The sequence below is a fragment of the Eurosta solidaginis genome, unplaced genomic scaffold (genome assembly GCF_040869045.1).
Source record: "Eurosta solidaginis isolate ZX-2024a unplaced genomic scaffold, ASM4086904v1 ctg00001051.1, whole genome shotgun sequence".
Lineage (NCBI taxonomy): Eukaryota > Metazoa > Arthropoda > Insecta > Diptera > Tephritidae > Eurosta > Eurosta solidaginis.
The window spans coordinates 270,938-289,364 of record NW_027136896.1 but is presented as its reverse complement, the minus strand read 5'-3'; positions in this window follow the sequence as shown (position 1 = coordinate 289,364).

The window sequence follows — 18,427 nt, the reverse complement described above, 5'->3', positions numbered from 1 at the left end:
CTTAAATTTGATGAACAAAACGACTTACGTATTTTAAACATGCTAACCTTTAGCCCGGTAAGCAAATTAAAAAAAAAAACGCAATATGTAGGCTACACGAGAACGGAGACGTCGAGTAACCAAAACAAATGCGTTAAACAAATTCGTACAAGTTATTTATCAATTTAACTCTAGAATTAAAGGATATACAACGAGAAACAACGTTTGACAACCTTTAAACAGTTTTAATAACTATCTCAAAAATTATCGATCTGATGCAAACAACTGATGAGTTATCTACTTAAATTTGTTGAACAAAACGACTTACGTATTTTAAACATGCTAACCTTTAGCCCGGTAAGCAAATTTAAAAAAAAACGCAATATGTAGGCTACACGAGAACGGAGACGTCGAGTAACCAAAACAAATGCGTTAAACAAATTCGTACACGTTATTTATCAATTAGCTCTAGAATTAAAGGATATACAACGAGAAACAACGTTTGACAACCTTTAAACAGTTTTAATAACTATCTCAAAAATTATCGCTCTGATGCAAACAACTGATGAGTTATCTACTTAAATTTGTTGAACAAAACGACTTACGTATTTTAAACATGCTAACCTTTAGCCCGGTAAGCAAATTAAAAAAAAAACGCATTATGTAGGCTACACGAGAACGGAGACATCGAGTAACCAAAACAAATGCGTTAAACAAATTCGTACACGTTATTTATCAATTTAACTCTAGAATTAAAGGATATACAACGAGAAACAACGTTTGACAACCTTTAAACATTTTTAATAACTATCTCAAAAATTATCGCTCTGATGCAAACAACTGATGAGTTATCTACTTAAATTTGTTGAACAAAACGACTTACGTATTTTAAACATGCTAACCTTTAGCCCTGATGCAAACAACTGATGAGTTATCTACTCAAATTTGTTGAACAAAACGACTTACGTATTTTAAACATGCTAACCTTTAGCCCGGTAAGCAAATTAAAAAAAAAACGCAATATGTAGGCTACACGAGAACGGAGACGTCGAGTAACCAAAACAAATGCGTTAAACAAATTCGTACACGTTATTTATCAATTTAACTCTAGAATTAAAGGATATACAACGAGAAACAACGTTTGACAACCTTTAAACAGTTTTAATAACTATCTCAAAAATTGTCGCTCTGATGCAAACAACTGATGAGTTATCTACTCAAATTTGTTGAACAAAACGACTTACGTATTTTAAACATGCTAACCTTTAGCCCGGTAAGCAAATTAAAAAAAAAACGCAATATGTAGGCTACACGAGAACGGAGACGTCGAGTAACCAAAACAAATGCGTTAAACAAATTCGTACACGTTATTTATCAATTTAACTCTAGAATTAAAGGATATACAACGAGAAACAACGTTTGACAACCTTTAAACAGTTTTAATAACTATCTCAAAAATTGTCGCTCTGATGCAAACAACTGATGAGTTATCTACTTAAATTTGTTGAACAAAACGACTTACGTATTTTAAACATGCTAACCTTTAGCCCGGTAAGCAAATTAAAAAAAAAACGCAATATGTAGGCTACACGAGAACGGAGACGTCGAGTAACCAAAACAAATGCGTTAAACAAATTCGTACACGTTATTTATTAATTTAACTCTAGAATTAAAGGATATACAACGAGAAACAACGTTTGACAACCTTTAAACAGTTTTAATAACTATCTCAAAAATTATCGCTCTGATGCAAACAACTGATGAGTTATCTACTCAAATTTGTTGAACAAAACGACTTACGTATTTTAAACATGCTAACCTTTAGCCCGGTAAGCAAATTAAAAAAAAACGCAATATGTAGGCTACACGAGAACGGAGACGTCGAGTAACCAAAACAAATGCGTTAAACAAATTCGTACACGTTATTTATCAATTTAACTCTAGAATTAAAGGATATACAACGAGAAACAACGTTTGACAACCTTTAAACAGTTTTAATAACTATCTCAAAAATTGTCGCTCTGATGCAAACAACTGATGAGTTATCTACTCAAATTTGTTGAACAAAACGACTTACGTATTTTAAACATGCTAACCTTTAGCCCGGTAAGCAAATTAAAAAAAAAACGCAATATGTAGGCTACACGAGAACGGAGACGTCGAGTAACCAAAACAAATGCGTTAAACAAATTCGTACACGTTATTTATCAATTTAACTCTAGAATTAAAGGATATACAACGAGAAACAACGTTTGACAACCTTTAAACAGTTTTAATAACTATCTCAAAAATTGTCGCTCTGATGCAAACAACTGCTGAGTTATCTACTCAAATTTGTTGAACAAAACGACTTACGTATTTTAAACATGCTAACCTTTAGCCCGGTAAGCAAATTAAAAAAAAAAACGCAATATGTAGGCTACACGAGAACGGAGACGTCGAGTAACCAAAACAAATGCGTTAAACAAATTCGTACACGTCATTTATCAATTTAACTCTAGAATTAAAGGATATACAACGAGAAACAACGTTTGACAACCTTTAAACAGTTTTAATAACTATCTCAAAAATTGTCGCTCTGATGCAAACAACTGATGAGTTATCTACTCAAATTTGTTGAACAAAACGACTTACGTATTTTAAACATGCTAACCTTTAGCCCGGTAAGCAAATTAAAAAAAAAACGCAATATGTAGGCTACACGAGAACGGAGACGTCGAGTAACCAAAACAAATGCGTTAAACAAATTCGTACACGTTATTTATCAATTTAACTCTAGAATTAAAGGATATACAACGAGAAACAACGTTTGACAACCTTTAAACAGTTTTAATAACTATCTCAAAAATTGTCGCTCTGATGCAAACAACTGATGAGTTATCTACTTAAATTTGTTGAACAAAACGACTTACGTATTTTAAACATGCTAACCTTTAGCCCGGTAAGCAAATTAAAAAAAAAACGCAATATGTAGGCTACACGAGAACGGAGACGTCGAGTAACCAAAACAAATGCGTTAAACAAATTCGTACACGTTATTTATCAATTTAACTCTAGAATTAAAGGATATACAACGAGAAACAACGTTTGACAACCTTTAAACAGTTTTAATAACTATCTCAAAAATTATCGCTCTGATGCAAACAACTGATGAGTTATCTACTCAAATTTGTTGAACAAAACGACTTACGTATTTTAAACATGCTAACCTTTAGCCCGGTAAGCAAATTAAAAAAAAAACGCAATATGTAGGCTACACGAGAACGGAGACGTCGAGTAACCAAAACAAATGCGTTAAACAAATTCGTACACGTTATTTATCAATTTAACTCTAGAATTAAAGGATATACAACGAGAAACAACGTTTGACAACCTTTAAACAGTTTTAATAACTATCTCAAAAATTGTCGCTCTGATGCAAACAACTGATGAGTTATCTACTCAAATTTGTTGAACAAAACGACTTACGTATTTTAAACATGCTAACCTTTAGCCCGGTAAGCAAATTAAAAAAAAAACGCAATATGTAGGCTACACGAGAACGGAGACGTCGAGTAACCAAAACAAATGCGTTAAACAAATTCGTACACGTTATTTATCAATTTAACTCTAGAATTAAAGGATATACAACGAGAAACAACGTTTGACAACCTTTAAACAGTTTTAATAACTATCTCAAAAATTGTCGCTCTGATGCAAACAACTGCTGAGTTATCTACTCAAATTTGTTGAACAAAACGACTTACGTATTTTAAACATGCTAACCTTTAGCCCGGTAAGCAAATTAAAAAAAAAAACGCAATATGTAGGCTACACGAGAACGGAGACGTCGAGTAACCAAAACAAATGCGTTAAACAAATTCGTACACGTTATTTATCAATTTAACTCTAGAATTAAAGGATATACAACGAGAAACAACGTTTGACAACCTTTAAACAGTTTTAATAACTATCTCAAAAATTGTCGCTCTGATGCAAACAACTGCTGAGTTATCTACTCAAATTTGTTGAACAAAACGACTTACGTATTTTAAACATGCTAACCTTTAGCCCGGCAAGCAAATTAAAAAAAAAACGCAATATGTTAGCTACACGAGAACGGAGACGTCGAGTAACCAAAACAAATGCGTTAAACAAATTCGTACACGTTATTTATCAATTTAACTCTAGAATTAAAGGATATAAAACGAGAAACAACGTTTGACAACCTTTAAACAGTTTTAATAACTATCTCAAAAATTGTCGCTCTGATGCAAACAACTGATGAGTTATCTACTTAAATTTGTTGAACAAAACGACTTACGTATTTTAAACATGCTAACCTTTAGCCCGGTAAGCAAATTAAAAAAAAAACGCAATATGTAGGCTACACGAGAACGGAGACGTCGAGTAACCAAAACAAATGCGTTAAACAAATTCGTACACGCTATTTATCAATTTAACTCTAGAATTAAAGGATATACAACGAGAAACAACGTTTGACAACCTTTAAACAGTTTTAATAACTATCTCAAAAATTGTCGCTCTGATGCAAACAACTGATGAGTTATCTACTTAAATTTGTTGAACAAAACGACTTACGTATTTTAAACATGCTAACCTTTAGCCCGGTAAGCAAATTAAAAAAAAAAAACGCAATATGTAGGCTACACGAGAACGGAGACGTCGAGTAACCAAAACAAATGCGTTAAACAAACTCGTACACGTTATTTATCAATTTAACTCTAGAATTAAAGGATATACAACGAGAAACAACGTTTGACAACCTTTAAACAGTTTTAATAACTATCTCAAAAATTGTCGCTCTGATGCAAACAACTGATGAGTTATCTACTTAAATTTGATGAACAAAACGACTTACGTATTTTAAACATGCTAACCTTTAGCCCGGTAAACAAATTAAAAAAAAAACGCAATATGTAGGCTACACGAGAACGGAGACGTCGAGTAACCAAAACAAATGCGTTAAACAAATTCGTACACGTTATTTATCAATTTAACTCTAGAATTAAAGGATATACAACGAGAAACAACGTTTGACAACCTTTAAACAGTTTTAATAACTATCTCAAAAATTGTCGCTCTGATTGCAAACAACTGATGAGTTATCTACTTAAATTTGATGAACAAAACGACTTACGTATTTTAAACATGCTAACCTTTAGCCCGGTAAGCAAATTAAAAAAAAAACGCAATATGTAGGCTACACGAGAACGGAGACGTCGAGTAACCAAAACAAATGCGTTAAACAAATTCGTACACGTTATTTATCAATTTAACTCTAGAATTAAAGGATATACAACGAGAAACAACGTTTGACAACCTTTAAACAGTTTTAATAACTATCTCAAAAATTGTCGCTCTGATGCAAACAACTGATGAGTTATCTACTCAAATTTGTTGAACAAAACGACTTACGTATTTTAAACATGCTAAAACTGTTTAAAGGTTGTCAAACGTTGTTTCTCGTTGTATATCCTTTAATTCTAGAGTTAAATTGATAAATAACGTGTACGAATTTGTTTAACGCATTTGTTTTGGTTACTCGACGTCTCCGTTCTCGTGTAGCCTACATATTGCGTTTTTTTTTTAATTTGCTTACCGGGCTAAAGGTTAGCATGTTTAAAATACGTAAGTCGTTTTGTTCAACAAATTTAAGTAGATAACTCATCAGTTGTTTGCATCAGAGCGACAATTTTTGAGATAGTTATTAAAACTGTTTAAAGGTTGTCAAACGTTGTTTCTCGTTGTATATCCTTTAATTCTAGAGTTAAATTGATAAATAACGTGTACGAATTTGTTTAACGCATTTGTTTTGGTTACTCGACGTCTCCGTTCTCGTGTAGCCTACATATTGCGTTTTTTTTTTAATTTGCTTACCGGGCTAAAGGTTAGCATGTTTAAAATACGTAAGTCGTTTTGTTCAACAAATTTGAGTAGATAACTCATCAGTTGTTTGCATCAGAGCGACAATTTTTGAGATAGTTATTAAAACTGTTTAAAGGTTGTCAAACGTTGTTTCTCGTTGTATATCCTTTAATTCTAGAGTTAAATTGATAAATAACGTGTACGAATTTGTTTAACGCATTTGTTTTGGTTACTCGACGTCTCCGTTCTCGTGTAGCCTACATATTGCGTTTTTTTTTAAATTTGCTTACCGGGCTAAAGGTTAGCATGTTTAAAATACGTAAGTCGTTTTGTTCAACAAATTTGAGTAGATAACTCAGCAGTTGTTTGCATCAGAGCGACAATTTTTGAGATAGTTATTAAAACTGTTTAAAGGTTGTCAAACGTTGTTTCTCGTTGTATATCCTTTAATTCTAGAGTTAAATTGATAAATAACGTGTACGAATTTGTTTAACGCATTTGTTTTGGTTACTCGACGTCTCCGTTCTCGTGTAGCCTACATATTGCGTTTTTTTTTTTAATTTGCTTACCGGGCTAAAGGTTAGCATGTTTAAAATACGTAAGTCGTTTTGTTCAACAAATTTGAGTAGATAACTCATCAGTTGTTTGCATCAGAGCGACAATTTTTGAGATAGTTATTAAAACTGTTTAAAGGTTGTCAAACGTTGTTTCTCGTTGTATATCCTTTAATTCTAGAGTTAAATTGATAAATAACGTGTACGAATTTGTTTAACGCATTTGTTTTGGTTACTCGACGTCTCCGTTCTCGTGTAGCCTACATATTGCGTTTTTTTTTAATTTGCTTACCGGGCTAAAGGTTAGCATGTTTAAAATACGTAAGTCGTTTTGTTCAACAAATTTGAGTAGATAACTCATCAGTTGTTTGCATCAGAGCGATAATTTTTGAGATAGTTATTAAAACTGTTTAAAGGTTGTCAAACGTTGTTTCTCGTTGTATATCCTTTAATTCTAGAGTTAAATTGATAAATAACGTGTACGAATTTGTTTAACGCATTTGTTTTGGTTACTCGACGTCTCCGTTCTCGTGTAGCCTACATATTGCGTTTTTTTTTTAATTTGCTTACCGGGCTAAAGGTTAGCATGTTTAAAATACGTAAGTCGTTTTGTTCAACAAATTTAAGTAGATAACTCATCAGTTGTTTGCATCAGAGCGACAATTTTTGAGATAGTTATTAAAACTGTTTAAAGGTTGTCAAACGTTGTTTCTCGTTGTATATCCTTTAATTCTAGAGTTAAATTGATAAATAACGTGTACGAATTTGTTTAACGCATTTGTTTTGGTTACTCGACATCTCCGTTCTCGTGTAGCCTACATATTGCGTTTTTTTTTTTAATTTGCTTACCGGGCTAAAGGTTAGCATGTTTAAAATACGTAAGTCGTTTTGTTCAACAAATTTGAGTAGATAACTCATCAGTTGTTTGCATCAGAGCGACAATTTTTGAGATAGTTATTAAAACTGTTTAAAGGTTGTCAAACGTTGTTTCTCGTTGTATATCCTTTAATTCTAGAGTTAAATTGATAAATAACGTGTACGAATTTGTTTAACGCATTTGTTTTGGTTACTCGACGTCTCCGTTCTCGTGTAGCCTACATATTGCGTTTTTTTTTTAATTTGCTTACCGGGCTAAAGGTTAGCATGTTTAAAATACGTAAGTCGTTTTGTTCAACAAATTTGAGTAGATAACTCATCAGTTGTTTGCATCAGGGCTAAAGGTTAGCATGTTTAAAATACGTAAGTCGTTTTGTTCAACAAATTTAAGTAGATAACTCATCAGTTGTTTGCATCAGAGCGATAATTTTTGAGATAGTTATTAAAAATGTTTAAAGGTTGTCAAACGTTGTTTCTCGTTGTATATCCTTTAATTCTAGAGTTAAATTGATAAATAACGTGTACGAATTTGTTTAACGCATTTGTTTTGGTTACTCGATGTCTCCGTTCTCGTGTAGCCTACATAATGCGTTTTTTTTTTTAATTTGCTTACCGGGCTAAAGGTTAGCATGTTTAAAATACGTAAGTCGTTTTGTTCAACAAATTTAAGTAGATAACTCATCAGTTGTTTGCATCAGAGCGATAATTTTTGAGATAGTTATTAAAACTGTTTAAAGGTTGTCAAACGTTGTTTCTCGTTGTATATCCTTTAATTCTAGAGTTAAATTGATAAATAACGTGTACGAATTTGTTTAACGCATTTGTTTTGGTTACTCGACGTCTCCGTTCTCGTGTAGCCTACATATTGCGTTTTTTTTTAAATTTGCTTACCGGGCTAAAGGTTAGCATGTTTAAAATACGTAAGTTGTTTTGTTCAACAAATTTAAGTAGATAACTCATCAGTTGTTTGCATCAGATCGATAATTTTTGAGATAGTTATTAAAACTGTTTAAAGGTTGTCAAACGTTGTTTCTCGTTGTATATCCTTTAATTCTAGAGTTAAATTGATAAATAACGTGTACGAATTTGTTTAACGCATTTGTTTTGGTTACTCGACGTCTCCGTTCTCGTGTAGCCTACATATTGCGTTTTTTTTTTTAATTTGCTTACCGGGCTAAAGGTTAGCATGTTTAAAATACGTAAGTCGTTTTGTTCATCAAATTTAAGTAGATAACTCATCAGTTGTTTGCATCAGAGCGATAATTTTTGAGATAGTTATTAAAACTGTTTAAAGGTTGTCAAACGTTGTTTCTCGTTGTATATCCTTTAATTCTAGAGTTAAATTGATAAATAACGTGTGCGAATTTGTTTAACGCATTTGTTTTGGTTACTCGACGTCTCCGTTCTCGTGTAGCCTACATATTGCGTTTTTTTTTTTAATTTGCTTACCGGGCTAAAGGTTAGCATGTTTAAAATACGTAAGTCGTTTTGTTCAACAAATTTAAGTAGATAACTCATCAGTTGTTTGCATCAGAGCGCTAATTTTTGAGATAGTTATTAAAACTGTTTAAAGGTTGTCAAACGTTGTTTCTCGTTGTATATCCTTTAATTCTAGAGTTAGTTTGATAAATAACGTGTACGAATTTGTTTAACGCATTTGTTTTGGTTACTCGACGTCTCCGTTCTCGTGTAGCCTACATATTGCGTTTTTTTTTTAATTTGCTTACCGGGCTAAAGGTTAGCATGTTTAAAATACGTAAGTCGTTTTGTTCATCAAATTTAAGTAGATAACTCAGCAGTTGTTTGCATCAGAGCGACACTTTTTGAGATAGTTATTAAAACTGTTTAAAGGTTGTCAAACGTTGTTTCTCGTTGTATATCCTTTAATTCTAGAGTTAAATTGATAAATAACGTGTACGAATTTGTTTAACGCATTTGTTTTGGTTACTCGACGTCTCCGTTCTCGTGTAGCCTACATATTGCGTTTTTTTTTTTAATTTGCTTACCGGGCTAAAGGTTAGCATGCTTAAAATACGTAAGTCATTTTGTTCATCAAATTTAAGTAGATAACTCATCAGTTGTTTGCATCAGAGCGATAATTTTTGAGATAGTTATTAAAACTGTTTAAAGGTTGTCAAACGTTGTTTCTCGTTGTATATCCTTTAATTCTAGAGTTAAATTGATAAATAACGTGTACGAATTTGTTTAAAGCATTTGTTTTGGTTACTCGACGTCTCCGTTCTCGTGTAGCCTACATATTGCGTTTTTTTTTTTAATTTGCTTACCGGGCTAAAGGCTAGCATGTTTAAAATACGTAAGTCGTTTTGTTCAACAAATTTAAGTAGATAACTCATCAGTTGTTTGCATCAGAGCGACAATTTTTGAGATAGTTATTAAAACTGTTTAAAGTTTGTCAAACGTTGTTTCTCGTTGTATATCCTTTAATTCTAGAGTTAAATTGATAAATAACGTGTACGAATTTGTTTAACGCATTTGTTTTGGTTACTCGACGTCTCCGTTCTCGTGTAGCCTACATATTGCGTTTTTTTTTTTAATTTGCTTACCGGGCTAAAGGTTAGCATGTTTAAAATGCGTAAGTCGTTTTGTTCAACAAATTTGAGTAGATAACTCATCAGTTGTTTGCACCAGAGCGACAATTTTTGAGATAGTTATTAAAACTGTTTAAAGGTTGTCAAACGTTGTTTCTCGTTGTATATCCTTTAATTCTAGAGTTAAATTGATAAATAACGTGTACGAATTTGTTTAACGCATTTGTTTTGGTTACTCGACGTCTCCGTTCTCGTGTAGCCTACATATTGCGTTTTTTTTTTTAATTTGCTTACCGGGCTAAAGGTTAGCATGCTTAAAATACGTAAGTCGTTTTGTTCAACAAATTTAAGTAGATAACTCATCAGTTGTTTGCATCAGAGCGACAATTTTTGAGATAGTTACTAAAACTGTTTAAAGGTTGTCAAACGTTGTTTCTCGTTGTATATCCTTTAATTCTAGAGTTAAATTGATAAATAACGTGTACGAATTTGTTTAACGCATTTGTTTTGGTTACTCGACGTCTCCGTTCTCGTGTAGCCTACATATTGCGTTTTTTTTTAATTTGCTTACCGGGCTAAAGGTCAGCATGTTTAAAATACGTAAGTCGTTTTGTTCAACAAATTTAAGTAGATAACTCATCAGTTGTTTGCATCAGAGCGACAATTTTTGAGATAGTTATTAAAACTGTTTAAAGGTTGTCAAACGTTGTTTCTCGTTGTATATCCTTTAATTCTAAAGTTAAATTGATAAATAACGTGTACGAATTTGTTTAACGCATTTGTTTTGGTTACTCGACGTCTCCGTTCTCGTGTAGCCTACATATTGCGTTTTTTTTTTAATTTGCTTACCGGGCTAAAGGTTAGCATGTTTAAAATACGTAAGTCGTTTTGTTCAACAAATTTAAGTAGATAACGCATCAGTTGTTTGCATCAGAGCGACAATTTTTGAGATAGTTATTAAAACTGTTTAAAGGTTGTCAAACGTTGTTTCTCGTTGTATATCCTTTAATTCTAGAGTTAAATTGATAAATAACGTGTTCGAATTTGTTTAACGCATTTGTTTTGGTTACTCGACGTCTCCGTTCTCGTGTAGCCTACATGTTGCGTTTTTTTTTTAATTTGCTTACCGGGCTAAAGGTTAGCATGTTTAAAATACGTAAGTCGTTTTGTTCATCAAATTTAAGTAGATAACTCATCAGTTGTTTGCATCAGAGCGACAATTTTTGAGATAGTTATTAAAACTGTTTAAAGGTTGTCAAACGTTGTTTCTCGTTGTATATCCTTTAATTCTAGAGTTAAATTGATAAATAACGTGTACGAATTTGTTTAACGCATTTGTTTTGGTTACTCGACGTCTCTGTTCTCGTGTAGCCTACATATTGCGTTTTTTTTTTTAATTTGCTTACCGGGCTAAAGGTTAGCATGTTTAAAATGCGTAAGTCGTTTTGTTCAACAAATTTGAGTAGATAACTCATCAGTTGTTTGCACCAGAGCGACAATTTTTGAGATAGTTATTAAAACTGTTTAAAGGTTGTCAAACGTTGTTTCTCGTTGTATATCCTTTAATTCTAGAGTTAAATTGATAAATAACGTGTACGAATTTGTTTAACGCATTTGTTTTGGTTACTCGACGTCTCCGTTCTCGTGTAGCCTACATATTGCGTTTTTTTTTTTAATTTGCTTACCGGGCTAAAGGTTAGCATGCTTAAAATACGTAAGTCGTTTTGTTCAACAAATTTAAGTAGATAACTCATCAGTTGTTTGCATCAGAGCGACAATTTTTGAGATAGTTACTAAAACTGTTTAAAGGTTGTCAAACGTTGTTTCTCGTTGTATATCCTTTAATTCTAGAGTTAAATTGATAAATAACGTGTACGAATTTGTTTAACGCATTTGTTTTGGTTACTCGACGTCTCCGTTCTCGTGTAGCCTACATATTGCGTTTTTTTTTTAATTTGCTTACCGGGCTAAAGGTCAGCATGTTTAAAATACGTAAGTCGTTTTGTTCAACAAATTTAAGTAGATAACTCATCAGTTGTTTGCATCAGAGCGACAATTTTTGAGATAGTTATTAAAACTGTTTAAAGGTTGTCAAACGTTGTTTCTCGTTGTATATCCTTTAATTCTAGAGTTAAATTGATAAATAACGTGTACGAATTTGTTTAACGCATTTGTTTTGGTTACTCGACGTCTCCGTTCTCGTGTAGCCTACATATTGCGTTTTTTTTTTAATTTGCTTACCGGGCTAAAGGTTAGCATGTTTAAAATACGTAAGTCGTTTTGTTCAACAAATTTAAGTAGATAACGCATCAGTTGTTTGCATCAGAGCGACAATTTTTGAGATAGTTATTAAAACTGTTTAAAGGTTGTCAAACGTTGTTTCTCGTTGTATATCCTTTAATTCTAGAGTTAAATTGATAAATAACGTGTACGAATTTGTTTAACGCATTTGTTTTGGTTACTCGACGTCTCCGTTCTCGTGTAGCCTACATGTTGCGTTTTTTTTTTAATTTGCTTACCGGGCTAAAGGTTAGCATGTTTAAAATACGTAAGTCGTTTTGTTCATCAAATTTAAGTAGATAACTCATCAGTTGTTTGCATCAGAGCGACAATTTTTGAGATAGTTATTAAAACTGTTTAAAGGTTGTCAAACGTTGTTTCTCGTTGTATATCCTTTAATTCTAGAGTTAAATTGATAAATAACGTGTACGAATTTGTTTAACGCATTTGTTTTGGTTACTCGACGTCTCCGTTCTCGTGTAGCCTACATATTGCGTTTTTTTTTTTTAATTTGCTTACCGGGCTAAAGGTTAGCATGTTTAAAATACGTAAGTCGTTTTGTTCAACAAATTTAAGTAGATAACTCAGCAGTTGTTTGCATCAGAGCGACAATTTTTGAGATAGTTATTAAAACTGTTTAAAGGTTGTCAAACGTTGTTTCTCGTTGTATATCCTTTAATTCTAGAGTTAAATTGATAAATAACGTGTACGAATTTGTTTAACGCATTTGTTTTGGTTACTCATCAGAGAAACAACGTTTGACAACCTTTAAACAGTTTTAATAACTATCTCAAAAATTATCGCTCTGATGCAAACAACTGATGAGTTATCTACTCAAATTTGTTGAACAAAACGACTTACGTATTTTAAACATGCTAACCTTTAGCCCGGTAAGCAAATTAAAAAAAAAACGCAATATGTAGGCTACACGAGAACGGAGACGTCGAGTAACCAAAACAAATGCGTTAAACAAATTCGTACACGTTATTTATCAATTTAACTCTAGAATTAAAGGATATACAACGAGAAACAACGTTTGACAACCTTTAAACAGTTTTAATGACTATCTCAAAAATTGTCGCTCTGATGCAAACAACTGATGAGTTATCTACTCAAATTTGTTGAACAAAACGACTTACGTATTTTAAACATGCTAACCTTTACCCCGGTAAGCAAATTAAAAAAAAAACGCAATATGTAGGCTACACGAGAACGGAGACGTCGAGTAACCAAAACAAATGCGTTAAACAAATTCGTACACGTTATTTATCAATTTAACTCTAGAATTAAAGGATATACAACGAGAAACAACGTTTGACAACCTTTAAACAGTTTTAATAACTATCTCAAAAATTGTCGCTCTGATGCAAACAACTGCTGAGTTATCTACTCAAATTTGTTGAACAAAACGACTTACGTATTTTAAACATGCTAACCTTTAGCCCGGTAAGCAAATTAAAAAAAAAAACGCAATATGTAGGCTACACGAGAACGGAGACGTCGAGTAACCAAAACAAATGCGTTAAACAAATTCGTACACGTTATTTATCAATTTAACTCTAGAATTAAAGGATATACAACGAGAAACAACGTTTGACAACCTTTAAACAGTTTTAATAACTATCTCAAAAATTGTCGCTCTGATGCAAACAACTGCTGAGTTATCTACTCAAATTTGTTGAACAAAACGACTTACGTATTTTAAACATGCTAACCTTTAGCCCGGCAAGCAAATTAAAAAAAAAACGCAATATGTTAGCTACACGAGAACGGAGACGTCGAGTAACCAAAACAAATGCGTTAAACAAATTCGTACACGTTATTTATCAATTTAACTCTAGAATTAAAGGATATACAACGAGAAACAACGTTTGACAACCTTTAAACAGTTTTAATAACTATCTCAAAAATTGTCGCTCTGATGCAAACAACTGATGAGTTATCTACTTAAATTTGTTGAACAAAACGACTTACGTATTTTAAACATGCTAACCTTTAGCCCGGTAAGCAAATTAAAAAAAAAACGCAATATGTAGGCTACACGAGAACGGAGACGTCGAGTAACCAAAACAAATGCGTTAAACAAATTCGTACACGCTATTTATCAATTTAACTCTAGAATTAAAAGGATATACAACGAGAAACAACGTTTGACAACCTTTAAACAGTTTTAATAACTATCTCAAAAATTGTCGCTCTGATGCAAACAACTGATGAGTTATCTACTTAAATTTTGTTGAACAAAAACGACTTACGTATTTTAAACATGCTAACCTTTAGCCCGGTAAGCAAATTAAAAAAAAAAACGCAATATGTAGGCTACACGAGAACGGAGACGTCGAGTAACCAAAACAAATGCGTTAAACAAACTCGTACACGTTATTTATCAATTTAACTCTAGAATTAAAGGATATACAACGAGAAACAACGTTTGACAACCTTTAAACAATTTTAATAACTATCTCAAAAATTGTCGCTCTGATGCAAACAACTGATGAGTTATCTACTTAAATTTGATGAACAAAACGACTTACGTATTTTAAACATGCTAACCTTTAGCCCGGTAAACAAATTAAAAAAAAAAACGCAATATGTAGGCTACACGAGAACGGAGACGTCGAGTAACCAAAACAAATGCGTTAAACAAATTCGTACACGTTATTTATCAATTTAACTCTAGAATTAAAGGATATACAACGAGAAACAACGTTTGACAACCTTTAAACAGTTTTGATAACTATCTCAAAAATTGTCGCTCTGATTGCAAACAACTGATGAGTTATCTACTTAAATTTGATGAACAAAACGACTTACGTATTTTAAACATGCTAACCTTTAGCCCGGTAAGCAAATTAAAAAAAAAACGCAATATGTAGGCTACACGAGAACGGAGACGTCGAGTAACCAAAACAAATGCGTTAAACAAATTCGTACACGTTATTTATCAATTTAACTCTAGAATTAAAGGATATACAACGAGAAACAACGTTTGACAACCTTTAAACAGTTTTAATAACTATCTCAAAAATTGTCGCTCTGATGCAAACAACTGATGAGTTATCTACTCAGATTTGTTGAACAAAACGACTTACGTATTTTAAACATGCTAACCTTTAGCCCGGTAAGCAAATTAAAAAAAAAAAACGCAATATGTAGGCTACACGAGAACGGAGACGTCGAGTAACCAAAACAAATGCGTTAAACAAATTCGTACACGTTATTTATCAATTTAACTCTAGAATTAAAGGATATACAACGAGAAACAACGTTTGACAACCTTTAAACAGTTTTAATAACTATCTCAAAAATTGTCGCTCTGATGCAAACAACTGATGAGTTATCTACTCAGATTTGTTGAACAAAACGACTTACGTATTTTAAACATGCTAACCTTTAGCCCGGTAAGCAAATTAAAAAAAAAACGCAATATGTAGGCTACACGAGAACGGAGACGTCGAGTAACCAAAACAAATGCGTTAAACAAATTCGTACACGTTATTTATCAATTTAACTCTAGAATTAAAGGATATACAACGAGAAACAACGTTTGACAACCTTTAAACAGTTTTAATAACTATCTCAAAAATTGTCGCTCTGATGCAAACAACTGATGAGTTATCTACTTAAATTTGATGAACAAAACGACTTACGTATTTTAAACATGCTAACCTTTAGCCCGGTAAGCAAATTAAAAAAAAACGCAATATGTAGGCTACACGAGAACGGAGACGTCGAGTAACCAAAACAAATGCGTTAAACAAATTCGTACACGTTATTTATCAATTTAACTCTAGATTTAAAGGATATACAACGAGAAACAACGTTTGACAACCTTTAAACAGTTTTAATAACTATCTCAAAAATTATCGCTCTGATGCAAACAACTGCTGAGTTATCTACTCAAATTTGTTGAACAAAACGACTTACGTATTTTAAACATGCTAACCTTTAGCCCGGTAAGCAAATTTAAAAAAAACGCAATATGTAGGCTACACGAGAACGGAGACGTCGAGTAACCAAAACAAATGCGTTAAACAAATTCGTACACGTTATTTATCAATTTAACTCTAGAATTAAAGGATATACAACGAGAAACAACGTTTGACAACCTTTAAAGAGTTTTAATAACTATCTCAAAAATTGTCGCTCTGATGCAAACAACTGCTGAGTTATCTACTCAAATTTGTTGAACAAAACGACTTACGTATTTTAAACATGCTAACCTTTAGCCCGGTAAGCAAATTAAAAAAAAAACGCAATATGTAGGCTACACGAGAACGGAGACGTCGAGTAACCAAAACAAATGCGTTAAACAAATTCGTACACGTTATTTATCAATTTAACTCTAGAATTAAAGGATATACAACGAGAAACAACGTTTGACAACCTTTAAACAGTTTTAATAACTATCTCAAAAATTGTCCCTCTGATGCAAACAACTGATGAGTTATCTACTTAAATTTGATGAACAAAACGACTTACGTATTTTAAACATGCTAACCTTTAGCCCGGTAAGCAAATTAAAAAAAAACGCAATATGTAGGCTACACGAGAACGGAGACGTCGAGTAACCAAAACAAATGCGTTAAACAAATTCGTACACGTTATTTATCAATTTAACTCTAGAATTAAAGGATATACAACGAGAAACAACGTTTGACAACCTTTAAACAGTTTTAATAACTATCTCAAAAATTGTCGCTCTGATGCAAACAACTGATGAGTTATCTACTCAAATTTGTTGAACAAAACGACTTACGTATTTTAAACATGCTAACCTTTAGCCCGGTAAGCAAATTAAAAAAAAACGCAATATGTAGGCTACACGAGAACGGAGACGTTGAGTAACCAAAACAAATGCGTTAAACAAATTCGTACACGTTATTTATCAATTTAACTCTAGAATTAAAGGATATACAACGAGAAACAACGTTTGACAACCTTTAAACAGTTTTAATAACTATCTCAAAAATTGTCGCTCTGATGCAAACAACTGATGAGTTATCTACTCAAATTTGTTGAACAAAACGACTTACGTATTTTAAACATGCTAACCTTTAGCCCGGTAAGCAAATTAAAAAAAAAACGCAATATGTAGGCTACACGAGAACGGAGACGTCGAGTAACCAAAACAAATGCGTTAAACAAATTCGTACACGTTATTTATCAATTTAACTCTAGAATTAAAGGATATACAACGAGAAACAACGTTTGACAACCTTTAAACAGTTTTAATAACTATCTCAAAAATTGTCGCTCTGATGCAAACAACTGATGAGTTATCTACTTAAATTTGTTGAACAAAACGACTTACGTATTTTAAACATGCTAACCTTTAGCCCGGTAAGCAAATTAAAAAAAAACGCAATATGTAGGCTACACGAGAACGGAGACATCGAGTAACCAAAACAAATGCGTTAAACAAATTCGTACACGTTATTTATCAATTTAACTCTAGAATTAAAGGATATACAACGAGAAACAACGTTTGACAACCTTTAAACAGTTTTAGTAACTATCTCAAAAATTATCGCTCTGATGCAAACAACTGATGAGTTATCTACTCAAATTTGTTGAACAAAACGACTTACGTATTTTAAACATGCTAACCTTTAGCCCGGTAAGCAAATTAAAAAAAAAACGCAATATGTAGGCTACACGAGAACGGAGACGTCGAGTAACCAAAACAAATGCGTTAAACAAATTCGTACACGTTATTTATCAATTTAACTCTAGAATTAAAGGATATACAACGAGAAACAACGTTTGACAACCTTTAAACAGTTTTAATAACTATCTCAAAAATTCTCGCTCTGATGCAAACAACTGCTGAGTTATCTACTCAAATTTGTTGAACAAAACGACTTACGTATTTTAAACATGCTAACCTTTAGCCCGGTAAGCAAATTAAAAAAAAAAACGCAATATGTAGGCTACACGAGAACGGAGACGTCGAGTAACCAAAACAAATGCGTTAAACAAATTCGTACACGTTATTTATCAATTTAACTCTAGAATTAAAGGATATACAACGAGAAGCAACGTTTGACAACCTTTAAACAGTTTTAATAACTATCTCAAAAATTGTCGCTCTGATGCAAACAACTGCTGAGTTATCTACTCAAATTTGTTGAACAAAACGACTTACGTATTTTAAACATGCTAACCTTTAGCCCGGCAAGCAAATTAAAAAAAAAAACGCAATATGTAGGCTACACGAGAACGGAGACGTCGAGTAACCAAAACAAATGCGTTAAACAAATTCGTACACGTTATTTATCAATTTAACTCTAGAATTAAAGGATATACAACGAGAAACAA